Below are 13,773 nucleotides of genomic sequence, written 5' to 3'. Positions count from 1 at the left end.
ATGAAAGAAAAGATTTGGTGCAAAAAATACAGGGGGTCCCTGAAGTCTTAGGCTAAGATTCAGGGGACACCCTGTATTAGAATATAACCTCCTTGAAGACAGGGCTGTTTCTCTTTTGTCTGTTTATCCCCAGAACCCAGCAAAGTGCTTGGCCTTTGGGGAGTGCTTAATAAATGCCCATGGGTTCACTGAAACTCCTCATCCTTGTTTTTAAGACTAATCCCCCTCTACTCTGCCTCTGGCCTGACTTCCGAGCCATGTTTATATGAGCCCAAGCGTCCAACCAGGCAGCGCTGGCACCTTCCTGCCCTCTCTGTGCCCGCCAAGCACATTCTAACCTTCTCAGTTTGGCTTCTGAGTGTCCCCTGGCCAGAATCCTTGTCTCCCCTGTCAGCTGTTCAGCATCATCCTTAGCAGATGGACCTGAGCCAATTTCATTCTGTTCCCAGGTGACTCCAATACACAGGGCTCTTTTCTCCTTCTGAGCCCATGTCATGAATTATCTTTATTTCTCATTTGGCGAAGAGTCATGTGCTGCCAGGGACACAGATGCTTGTGGTTGTGTCCTTGTATTAATGGACAGTACAGTCCTCTATGGTATATGTGTGTGTATTTGTACATACAATATCCATATATATATTACATACATATATATCTCACACTCATACACACACTTACTATAGTATATCTGTTTATAATATATAGTATTTGTGTGTGTATATGTATTGTGCATGTACATATACACATGTACATGTATATAATTAAGTACATATATGTATATGCACATGCATGTGTATGTATGTATATGAAGATGAGTCTTCCTGACTCCACGTCCGAGGTTCTATTCACTGCACCACCTACATATCAAAGGTGAGATTTGAATCTACATCCTGACTCCTTTATCCCGATTTGATTTTCATAAAACCTTGTGATATAGGTACTTTTGTCCTCATCTTAGATGAGAAAACAGAAAAGTCAGCTGACTCCTCCCTAAGTTGAACTGTCAGGGTGGTGGGCGGACATCATACTGGGGTCTTCCTGACTTCAAGGCCATCACACTTTATCTAAGATACAAGCTACGGGCTAATACACAAAATAAATGATAAAATATCATCTTTTCAAGAGGAAAGGGCCATTTCATTCATTTTTTGTCCATTGACCACCAGTGCCTAGAACATAGAAGGTAGTTAAAAAATATTTGTAGCCATGTGAGAGACAAGGGGATATGTGGAAAGAACACTAGACAGAGAGTCAAAAGACCTGGATTCGAATACTACCTTTGATAATTGCAGCTCACATGACCTTGGACAACTCACTCCATGTCCCTCAGTTTTGGCTCTTCATAAAATGCAAGAGTTGAAGTAAATTACCTTGAAGTTTCCATTTGTAGGTCTATTGAAAGATTTTATATATATATATATATATATATATATATGTATGTGTGTGTGTATATGTATGTGTGTATATGTATATATACATATGTGTGTATGTATATACATACATGTGTATGTATGTATGTATAAAGAGATAGATATAGGTATATAGATACGGATATATAGATGTAGCTATAAATAGATATACACATATATAAAGATATAGATAGAGAGATGTATATACATGCATATACACACATGAACAAATATATAAACAAATATACCCTCACACATATATACATTCATGTATACATACATATTTATATACACATGTATATTGTGCGTGCACGTGTGTATGTATGTGTATATGTGTGCATGGCGCAATGGATAACGTGCTGGGCTTGGAGTCAGGAAGACTGATCTTGAGTTCAAATCTGGCCTCAGACATTTACTAGCTGTGTGACCCTGGGCAAATCACTTTGTGTGGACCAGAGACCACTTACTCAAAATAAAAACAAAGCCTTAGATGCCTTGAAAGCAGAAAGGAGCCTATTGCTTTTTCATGAGAAAGGGTACCACTCCTAGGCGCCATTGCCGGCAGGGAAAGTACGAATTTGGTACAGAAATCATTATACCCTAACACGAGCTCCTCCTCCCTAACCCCCTTCCCCTTATCCCACTGACTGGGCTTCAGGGGGCACAATCTGTTCATGGCCTCAGCAACAGAGACACAAGTTTGCCCAGAGACAAGAAAAGATGGGAATTTTTTCAAGGGCAAGCAGTTCAGGTTGGGGGCAGGGCTATTCTTTCTGCCAAGTGCTTAAAAACAGGGTCTGAGCAGGGGAGGGTTTTGAAAGCAACAGTCAATAACTATTAACAAGAACTATTGACCTTTTGAGGAGGGTTCACTTCTGAGAGATCATCTCTCACAATTTCACCCTATCTGCCTCAGTTTCCTCATTTATAAAATGAGCTAGAGAAGGAAATGGAAAGGCACTCCGGTATCTCTGCCAAGAAAACCCCAACTAGGGCCACAGAGAGTCAGACATAACTGAAAAATGATAAAACAGCAGCAGCAGCAACAACTAATGTGAAATTGGACAAGTCTCTTAATTCTTCTAGGCCTCAGTTTCCTCATCTGTAAAATAAGAAGGTTGCTCTCAATAGCCTCCAAAGCCCCTCTCAGCTAGGCGCCTTCCTGCTCTCAGTCTGGGATGGTATAACATTTAGTCAGTCAGCAGAGTCAGTAAGCACTCACTCTGTGCTGGGCATTGGACCCACTGCTGGGGATAGAAAAGCTAGCATCTACTCTATTCAAGGCCCTGTTCTGGGGAGCTAGGGACGCAGAAATGGTTTGTGGGGAAAGGACAGGGGGAGGTGCATAGGTCTATAACTCTAACAGAAGGAAGAGAGGAGTCAGTGGGAAGTACTGGGGGCACCCATCGGCCAGGAGACTGACTTCTTCCTAAGTTGGTCTGGCCCAGTGTGAGGATGATTGCATGGGCTTGAGAAAGCCAGTCTTGCTGTAGATCAGCTTTATCCTGACCTAATGAAGGGTCCACCCTCAAGAAGATCCGTTTGCATTAAAGACCTGTTTGGCCAGACATTCTTCTGAGAGGTTAAATATCGTAAGTGGGGAATTCAGTTTATGCCTGGATTTTTCTCTTTGGAGCCTCTATCTGCATTGCCCCCGAGGTGACGTTTTGCTGGGAGCCTATTGACGAGTCTATTAAACTGGAACACCTGCCCTTATTAAGCAGCCTCCAGACAGCAGAATGTAATGTGAGGGGTGGGGATTAAGAAACCCAGCAAGATCGATGCAATCTACCTCCAAGGAGCCCAGCGAACAGGCTTGGGGTGAGAAGATGAACCAGGTGCATTCCCAAGTCCTGGCACAGGCAGCAATCTCATTGTCGGGCCCTCCTCTGAGCCCGGGTGAGACTTGAGAAATGGGTTGTGTTGGACCAAATACCACTCTGTCTCCTGTCATGCTGGGGCCATGGACTGCCACAGAGCCAGGGTCACTAGTCAGATGCCAGCACCAGCAGGTGTGGTAGAAAGAGAGTTGTCTCTAGATTCAAATCCCAGCTCGACCATTTACTGCCTGTGTGACTTTGAGAAGACGCCATCTCCTTGTGCCTCAGTTTTTTCAGCTGTGAAATGATAGTGTTTGTCTAGAGTTTCCTCCCAGCTCCAAATCTATGATCCTATGAGCAGGAGAAGAAGTTGATGATAATTTGACTCAAATCAACCATCATGTATTAAGGGTCTCTATTTTGTAAGTTGTTACACCAGTTCCAGGTAGTGTGGTAGAGGGAATAGTCATTAGGCCTTGAAGACCTGTGTTTGAGAATCCTCTCTAACACATACGGGCTTTTTGATCCTGGTCAAATTATTCAGCCTCTCAGAGCTCTAGGCAACTTTCTAAGATTGAAAATTACAAATTTTATTTGGTAATTACTAAAATTACTAAAAGTTACCACTACCTAGCACTGAGCTCCAACGTCATTCAAGGTGATACCAACCTGATTGGATAGAGGAAATTTCCTCACTCACAAGTTCCCTATGCCAATGAACTCACAGGTCCAGTCCTTGTCCCCTAGAACCTCCAAGAGCACTTCTCTAATTCTCTGATTTTGATCCAGCTTAATGAAACATGAGTGGAAGACTGCCAATTGTGTTGTTTTTGTCCCCTGAATGCTCATAAGGAGGAAGAGGAGAAAGAAAAGAAAGAAGAAAAAGTAGTAGTAGTAGAAGTAGTAGTCATAGTGGTAGCAGTAGTAGTAATTTTCTCACTATGAATAGTCTTTTCCCCAGCATGGATCAAAATCCTTCTACTTACAGTGGGCAGTCTTCAAGAGATATTCAGGATGGAAAATTCTTCAAACTTTGGCCAGCCTAGTGATGTTCCTGTGCTATATTAATAATGCTGTGATTGCTCACACATCTAACATTTCACAGGGTAGTTAGCACTTTTCTCACAAATAACCCCATGAGCATGATTTTTCCCCCATTTTACTCACTAGGAAACTAAAGCCAAGAGAGGGTAAGTGGATCTCTCAGAGTCATATAGCTTCCTATGTGGCTTTGGATCCAGGGCCTCTTTGTCCAAGTTTCAGGCTTGTTCCACCCTACCTCATTGGCTCTCCTCTTGGCCTAGTGTAATTAGACATCCAGGCCAAACACTGTCACAGAACATTCCGATTTGTGCTAAGAATCACTAATAGAAACTGAATTCCCACCTGATTTGTAAATTGCTCCATGCAGTATTTCAGCAGAGTGGACTAGCCAGCGGTGGGCTGATTGACATTAGGAGCAGATGATCCCAGGTGGAAAAGGGAAATGTTCCCTGGCAGAATGACATAAGGCTTCATTCCAACTCCATGTTTTCCACCAGTTGTACATGTGTCCTGTGTCAGAAGAAAGATTTCTTTTTTTAAGTGTGGAAAGGGGCTAAGGGAAGAGTCTGAGAGTATGAGAAGGACCAGGAGAATGGCAAATTTAGAAGTATACATTGAGACTCTACATATGATGTCATAGAACCAGAGCTGGTTTTGACACCAAGAAACCAGAATTCCTATCTCAGCTACACCACTGGATAGCTGGGTCATCTCATTGTGCCTCAGTTTCCACATTGCAAAATGGGGATCATACTTACCTTGCCTAACTCACCTTCAACAATTATTATTAACAGCCTGCAATATGTCAGGCGCAGTGCTAATCACTAGGGACCAAAGACAATAGCAAAACATTCTCTGTCTTCATGGAGCTTATGTTGTAATGATGACCTGAGGGATCAATAAGGTGATAGGTGAGAAGACCTGAATAAAGGCACAAAGCAGGGGCTTCAGTCAGTAGGGACCTCTATCTCAAAGCTACTTGTTTCTGAGATCCCTTTTCCCCAAGCCTCTTGTGACCCACTCATCACAGTTTGGGGGGATTCTCAAAATTAGAATTAGGTCCTAGCTAGATGTGACTTTCAAGGCCATCTTTTCTATCTCCCCCATTCATAACTGAAGAAATGAGTCTCAGATTGGTTCAGTGGCTTTTCTAATGTTGCACGTAAGGGGTCAGAGTCTGGATTTGAACCCGGGTCCTCTGACTTTCCACTGGAAGGTAGACAGCAGCAGGAATTCGTCCCCTTCTCTGCTCATGGACTTCTACTGGTATTTCCTTTGCCCTGTGCAAAATTACCAATTCCATTTGGTAATTACAAAAATTACTAAAAATTACCACTACCTAGCACTGAGCTTCAAGGTGATTCAAAATATTCTCCTAATAGCATCTTTCTGGGCCCTGACCTTAGGAATGATACCTTAAAGACCCAGCTACTTGGCTTAGTGCTTAGGCTGCTGGACTTGGAGCTACAAAGATGTGGATTCAAATTCAGATTCAGACATTTACTAGCTGTGTGACCCTGGACAAGTCACTTAACCACTCAGTTTTCCCATCTCTAAAGTAGAAACCATAATAGCATCTGCTTCCCAGGGTTGTGGTGAAGACGAAATAAGATATTTGTAAAGCACATAGCCTAGTGCTTGACACATAGTAGACACTTAATAAATGCTGATTTCCTTCTCTCTTTCCTCTGAACAACTCTGAGTCCATTCCTTGCCCCCTGGAGCTCCCCAATTGCCCAGTCTTCCCCATTCTGACATCCCTTTCTGCTTACTAACTTGGTACCCATTCTGGTTGAGGGCCTCATTTCTTCTCTCCTGCACTATCCCTTGACTCACATGTCTCCCCTCTCTGATCCATTTTCTGCAGAACTGTCCAAATGAGATATCTTCCTGAAGCCCAGGGATGGCCTCATCATACCCCTGCTCTAAAGTTTCCTGTGGCTGCCTAATTCCTCTTCCTATAAGATAAATCTTCTTATGCTGGCGTTTGACGCATGTTACAATATAGCTTTTTTTTTCCTTTCCTTATTTTGTCCTTCATCCACTTTCTGTTCCATTTTGGTCTACTTCCCATTCCTAAAAATTGCAATGGAGGCTAGGTATAGACTGTCCTGAACACCTCATTAATCACTCTCACTGAGCACCCCTCTACTACTCCCGCCTCAACTTTCTTCAAAGCCCAATTCGGGTGGTATGTCTGAAGAGAAGCCTTCCCTCATTCTCTTGGTCAGGCTTCCCACTGTCCTCACATTATATGGTATTTACTTATCCATTCGAATGTTGCATTTCACCTCAATTTTCCCACTCTCTGCCCTCCATACAATATAAGTTCCTTAGGCAACTAGACTACTTTCAGGTTTTTTTTGTTTTTGTTTTTGTTTTCTGAGTAACACCATATAATGTAATAAGAAAACATGGAAGAAAGTGACCCATGGAATGGATGAGTTAGATTTGAGTCATTAGAGAGAATACCTACAGTCATGGGACGGATCATGACTCCCTTGGTTTATTAGATTGCTTAGGGTAAAATTTTGCTCAGAGTAGATTTTAATAAATGCTTATTAAATTTGATTGATTTTTGAGACCACCACCATCACCCCCAAACTAATGCAAAAACTTCATGCCATAGCATGGTAATGAAGAGTCTTCTGGGTCATATCTAGTGCCTCTCCAAGCATTCCAGATCACCTCAGTCTTGCCCTAACTGTTCATAAGAAAAGAAGCTGAATTGCATATCTGAGAAAATCCTGGATACCAGACAAGTTTGCCTTCCTGTCCTATTATAGCCCTAGGGACCTTCATCCAGCAGAGGAAAGCAGGGACACTAACATGCATCAGGTGCTTGGCTCCACTTTTGTGTGGAGGGCCATGGAATTTGCATATTTGGGAATGATTTTCAGTCCCACTTGGTGGTGATTAGGTGATGTCAGTTCCCGAATCCACTTTCTGTTGATACTTTTATTATGAATTGAGTTTTAAGGAACAAATTTGTTTCCAGAGCGAGGATGTATGATTTATTCAAAAGTAAAACCCATGTAGGAATTTCTTACCCGCTGTGTTTAATTTCAGAAGCCAGAGCTGTCATTACAACAACCCCCCCCTCCCCAGACCCTGTTTGAGCTCCTGCATTTTCATGCCCATTAAATCCCTTTCTTCTGAAATTGAACATTTGCAGGTGGGGCGGGGGCGAGAGAAAGAAGGATCAGTTGTAAGATATTTGTGAATTTTATGTTACTGATATAGCAATAGTCATTAGCATTTATGCCCACAATTTAAGGCTTGCAAAACACTCTGGTCAGCAGGCAGGCAACACTTAAATGCCTACTATGGGGCAGGCATTGTTCTTCTAAGTGCTGGGGATAGATGTAAGAAAAAGAAACACAGTTCCTGCCCTCAAGGAGCTTACAGTCCTTTGGGGGAAGACATCCTTTTGTACAAAGGCTGATGAAAAGATAAGGGGGCAGAGGGTACCTGGCTTTGAAACTTGATGTCCTAGGATTCAAAAGCAAACAGAGCAGCTGATGGGAAATGAAGAGTTAGTTGGAAAATTCTGAGCCTTCTATAGAGAGAAGCTTTGGAGGAATTTAATGCCCCGTCCTCTGGTCCTCCCGTCTGAGGGGAGGGGTGGTGGAGGGAACTGAGAAGGTCCTGAGCATCAAAGCTGAATCAGTCTCTGAGATAATGAGATTTCAGGTGATGAGTTTATCCTTGAGGCTGCCTGACATTTGTGGAGTCAAAACTGAGCCCATCAGCTGATGAGAGATGAAGAGAGCTTTGTGTGATCCCTTCTGTTTCTTGTGTATATGCGTATCTGCACATGTGTGTATGGTCTTACAATATATATATATGCCTGCCTGCATACACATACACAAGCATATGTGTATCTTGTTGAATTAAGACATAGTTTTGAGTCCTAGTTCTGCCTCTAATTTGTCATGAGACTCTGGCCAAGTTCTTTGACCTTCAGCAGAGTGCGAGCTCTGTAAGAGTCAAGTAAGTAGGAGTGATAGAGTAGCTGGGGCTGTGCAGGTTGGGAAGGATGCTTAAGGAGAGGTCTAGCTTGGAGGAATAAGGAGCTAATAATCTCCTTGTAGGCTGCCCTGGGCGGGCCACATCTGGAGCCTTCTGTTCAGCTCTGGCAACTATATTTTTAAAAGGATATTGATTAGCTAGAAGGCAACCAAGGTGATGAAGTGCCTTAAGACATGCTATATAATAAGAGTTAATAATAAGAACTAGCATTTTTATGGTACTTTAAAATTTGCAGTCTTTTACTATCATTACCTCATTTGATTCTCACAACAACCCTGGGTGGTAGGTGCTATTGTTATGCATGTTTTTATAGATGGGGAAATTGAGGCAAACAGAGGTTAAGGGACTTGCCCAGGGTCACACAGCTATATAGGGCTGGGTTTGAACTCAGGTCTTCCTGATTCCTGGTCCAGTCGCTCTATCTACCGTACTACCTAGCTGGGTATCAGGTAAAGGAGCTGGGGATTTTTAACCTGGAAAAAGAAAGGCTTGGGAGCTTAAGAGAGTTCTTTTCAAGTATTCCAAAAGCTGCCCTGTGAAAAGGAATAGACATTGCTCTGCTTGGTCCCAGAAGACAGAAATAGGAGAGGGTTGCAAGAAAATTTAGAAACTCTTCCCAAATGGGAAAATGCAGCCTTGGGAGCAAGGGTGTCTGCCCTCTCTCTTTTGAATGGAGATCTTCCTGTAAAAGTTGGTTATCTAGTATGATAGCAAGGGGTTCCTCATTCAGGATGGGTCAGAGTATATTAGCCACAGCATGGTATGGTAGAATGAGCAATGGGAGTCAGGAACTCTGTCCAAATCCTACCTTTGTAAATTACTACCTATGTAACCTGGGGCAGTCGTTTAACCCCTGTGCACCTCAATTTCTCATCTGTGGGGGATAGAGTTCTGGATCTGGAATCAGGAATGCTCCTTTCGTGAGTTCAAATCTGGCCTCAGACACTCACTAGCTGTGTGATCCTGAGCAAATCACTTCACCCTATTTGCCTCAGTTTCCTCATCTGTAAAATGAGCTGGAGAAGGAAGTGGCAAACCACTTCAGTGTCTTTACCAAGAAAACCCCAAATGGGGTCATGGAGAATTGGACACTTGAAAAATTACCGAAACAAGATGCAATGCACAGAGTGGATTAAATGAGCTCCAAAATCTTCCACTTCCCAATGGATGAACTCCCAATCCTGTGACTTCGGAGTCCTTTCCCATGCTGAGATTTAAGAATTCCTTTATCGTTTCAGCTTCCCATTTGTAAAATGAAGGTGTTGGCCTAGGTGCTCCCTTCCACCTCTAATACTCCGTGATCTTCTGTCTTTCCTGTCACTTTGCCCAGGATTTTCAGATGCATCTCTTTGTTCTGGGCTATTTTAAGAGTCTCCTCTTAAGTGCACAAGGGTGCATGACATTTCTGAGACAGGTAAAGTAAATTATCTTAAGATGGAAGACAAAGGGATTTAGGTTAGACCAATAAAAGACTATTCTTTGTTCATGGATACGCAGATGTGTGAATGGGTTGTTGAGGAAGGGTCTTAAATCTCCTTAGGAAGTGTGTCAGAAGTACCTTCTGTTTTGGTTCAGTGCTGACAATTATAGGTCACGTGGTACTGTTCCATCCACAATACTGAGGATAGAGAGATGAAAGGACATGTGGTATCCACCTTTAAGGGACTTACAACTTAATAGAGGGAATAAGCTATACATACATACATACACACACATATAAATGTGTGTATGTATATGTATATATGCATATATATACATAAACATGTGTGTGTATATATATATATGTGTGTGTGTGTGTGTGTGTGTGTGTATGTATATATACCCACACACATATATACACCCACACATAAATACACACAAACATGTATATACATATAGGTATGATTGAAAAGTAACGATAATAATCACTTGCCTTTTTATAATGTTTTAAGATTTACAAAGGGATTTCCTCGTAACAATCTGGGTGGTAGGATGTGAATTATTTTTAATAAGTAGTAGTATTAGTAATAATTATTATAAATTATGTTTTATTATATATAATACATCATGTGCATTTCATGTAAGTTAATATACTAACACAAACCATTGTTGTATATTATTATAATTATTATATAGTTGTAGTAGTATGCATATGTATATGTGTGTTTTTAAGTCCTTCAAGAATATGTCATCAGCTGGTGGTAGGAGTGGTGGTGGTGGTGGTGGCGGTGGTAGAAGTAGTAGTAGTAGTGGTGGTAATAGTAGTAGTAGAAGAAGAAGTAGTCATAATTAGTGGGTTCCCCTTGACTAAAGGTCTTCTAACAAGGACTACATGACTGCATGTCAGGATTGATGTAGGGGGAGATTCTACATGAGTGTGAGTTGGATCAGGTGACCTCTAACATCCTTTCTAAACTTGTTTCTATGGTTTTGCAATAAGGGGGAAGCAAAGGTCTAGCCAGTCAGTTAACAAGTATGTACCAAGCATTTACCGTGTGACCCAGACACCATGCTACATGCTACATGCTTCTCCAAGGAAGATAGTTTTTGCCCTCAAGGAACTCACATTCTAATGAAAGTGAGAACTACTGAGGTGAGGATTTGGTGGCTAAGTCTGGAGGGTGACTCGTGGTTGGTCTGGGAAGGCTCTTCCCCAGAATGGGAGCTCTGCAAGCAACTCACTAGTTAGAGAAAAGGGCCACTAGGCGGCACAGTCGATAGAGCACTGGGTCTGAAGTCAGGAAGTCCCAACTTCCTGAGTTCAAAGCTGGCCTCAGATACTTAACTAACTGTGTGACCCTGGGCAAGTCACTTAACCCCATTGACTAGCAAAAAGCAAAAACAAACAAACAAACAAAAAAAACCAAAAAGCAAAAACCTGTGAGTAAAAAGAGTTGAATATGAAAGAGTTCATATGAATGGACTTAGAGTCAAAAGATCTGGGTTCAAGTCCTCTTGGGCAAGGCAATGAACCTCTATGACTCCGTTTTCACATCTGCAAACCAGAGATAATTGTATTTGCTCTACCTACCTCAGGATTTTTGTGAGGAGATTAGTATGTAAACCTAAAAGCCCCATGTAAATGTGAGTGATTATTGGTAGGGGGGATGTGGAAGGAGGACATTCACAAAAGGCATGAGGGATGGGCCCTCGTGTGTGAGGGCAATGAGACAAGTGATAGCATTTCAAGTTATGGCAAAAATACATCAGAGTTTGACTGAAAATCAGAGTAAATGGAGGGGAATTGCATCAGATCCCAGATTTATTGCTAGAAAGGACCTGAGAAGGTTTGTAGTATAATTTCCTTGCTCAAGTTTCCTCCCCACACATATTTTACAATTGAGTCACAGACTTTCCTGAGGTTACATGAGGAGTAAATGGGAGAGACAGGATCTGAACCCGGACCCTCTGACTTTAAGGCCACTCTATTACACCAAAGAAAAGAAGCCAAGTCCAGAAAGGCAAGGTGAAGTTAGACTGTGGAGGACCTTAAAGTCCAGGTGGCAAAGTCTGCATTTTCTAGCCTAAGCAATAGGGAGCCGATGAAGGTGTTTGGAGTAGAGAAGCCTTATCTCTCCTCCTGGGATGATGTTGGTATGGTGTCCTCAAAGGACACAGAATAGCTCAGCTGCAATCTTGAGGATTCTTAGAGTCCATGAGGGAAACAGAGGGAAAAAAAAAAACCAAACAACTAAGTATTGAGCCCCTTCCCTGGGCAGGGCATGTGGGGAGATCTGTAAGTGAGAAGTCGTGATATCTCTGCTATTGAACAGTGAAGGGGAATTTAGTGAATGATTAGAATACATACACACATATGTGTGTGTATGTATGTGTGTGTGTGTGTGTGTAATATCTGTGTATATAGGTATGTACCTGATACACACCCATACATATGTGCATATAGTATATATGTTAAATATGCACATATACCAGGTTTGCATATAAAATTATACATGTATATACCTAATATGTGTGTGTGTATTGTGTGTGTGTGTGTGTGTATATACATGGGTAGGCACACATTATCTCTATCTCTACAGCATAAAGCTATACAAATCCTGTTACAGGCACCAGGGATACAGAGACATAATCAAGAATGATCTTAGCCCTTGAGAATCAATAGCAAATATGATGTAACGGGTAGTGTTGGGCTTAAAGTTCAGAAGACCTGTGTTCTTAGCAAACTTATTTTAGTCTTAGTCAATATTACTAATCCTGTCTTAGTCAGCTTGCTGCCTTATGTGACCCTATCTCAGTCTATCTGTAAAATGGGACTCCTAACGTCCCCTAACTCCTAGGGATTGGCGTGAGGAGCCAATGAGTTAACATATATGCATACTTTATATATGTGTGTGTGTGTGTGTGTATACATACATACATACATATACATATACATATACATATACATATACATATACATATACATATACATATACATATACATATACATATACATATACATATACATATATATAATATGTATTGGAAACCTTAGAGCATTTTTGTCATACATGCCATTTGTTGTTCAGTCCTGTCCAACCCTTCATGACACTATTTAGGGAATTGTTGGCAGAGATACTAGAGTGAGTGGTTTGCCATTTCCTTCTCCAGTTCATTTTACAGATGAGGAAACTGAAGCAAACAGAATTAGGTGACTTGCCCGAGGTCACATAGCTAGTAAGTGTCCAAGACCAGATTTGAACTCAGATCTTCCTGACTCCCAGGGCTGGTGCTCTATCTATTGTGCCACCTAGTTGCTGGAGTTGTTAAGCCCTGTTATACTGGAGCCTGGTTAAGTGTCCTTAAACTCTTTGTTTGTAAAATCTGGGTGAGTCATACCTAGAGCTGTACCTAGGGTATGGCAACTGACAACTTGCCCTAGAGTGCTAGTCTTTACTGGTGCTGACAATGCTTAATGTAGCAGTATAGAAACAACTGAGCTGAGGATCTGATGAATCAGCATCATTAGTTAAAATAGGAAGTTCCCAGATGGTGAGTGCAGTTCCTGCCCCCACCCCCACCTCCTCTGCCCCCAGCCCCAGATGCTGTGTCTCAAATGAGCTGTGCTTCTGTTTCCCCCCACAATGAATCAGCTAAGATATCGAGGAGACTCTTTGTTCCCTGGGACCTACAGTTGGGTGTTCTTTGTGCTATGGAACTTGGTGTGTTTTGTAACTTGTACCCAGATGTGACAAATGGTAGCGGTAGCTTGGATATTTCCTGTAGTACCCATGTCACAAAGTTGTTGGAATCAAAACAAGATAATGTGTATAAAAGGCTTTATGAGTCTCAAAGCACTGTACAAATGTCAACCTTTCTTTTCCCCCTTTTACCACTCCTGCTGGGCTCTGAATGAATGCACCATATTCACTGGAAAGTGCAGCCGGAAGGAAATAGGCAGAGAGTAGAGAAACTCCTTTGGGGACGTCTGGACATGGGTTACAGAAGACCATGTCGATGATGGCTGACCTGTTTCTCCTTTCTCTCCC

General features: G+C 42.0%; 1 protein-coding gene across 4 annotated transcripts in view; it reads left to right on the top strand.

Moving 5' to 3' along the window:
• Positions 1–13,773, top strand: part of LARGE1 (LARGE xylosyl- and glucuronyltransferase 1) — a 602,000-nt gene that overhangs the window by 174,229 nt on the left and 413,998 nt on the right. The gene's annotated exons all lie outside the window — the stretch shown is intronic.

The sequence above is a fragment of the Phascolarctos cinereus genome, unplaced genomic scaffold (genome assembly GCF_003287225.1).
Source record: "Phascolarctos cinereus isolate Bilbo 61053 unplaced genomic scaffold, phaCin_HiC Scaffold_1;HRSCAF=81, whole genome shotgun sequence".
NCBI classification, from domain to species: Eukaryota; Metazoa; Chordata; class Mammalia; order Diprotodontia; family Phascolarctidae; genus Phascolarctos; species Phascolarctos cinereus.
Note: the sequence above shows the minus strand (reverse complement) of the source record. Positions and strands in the feature narration are given on the sequence as shown.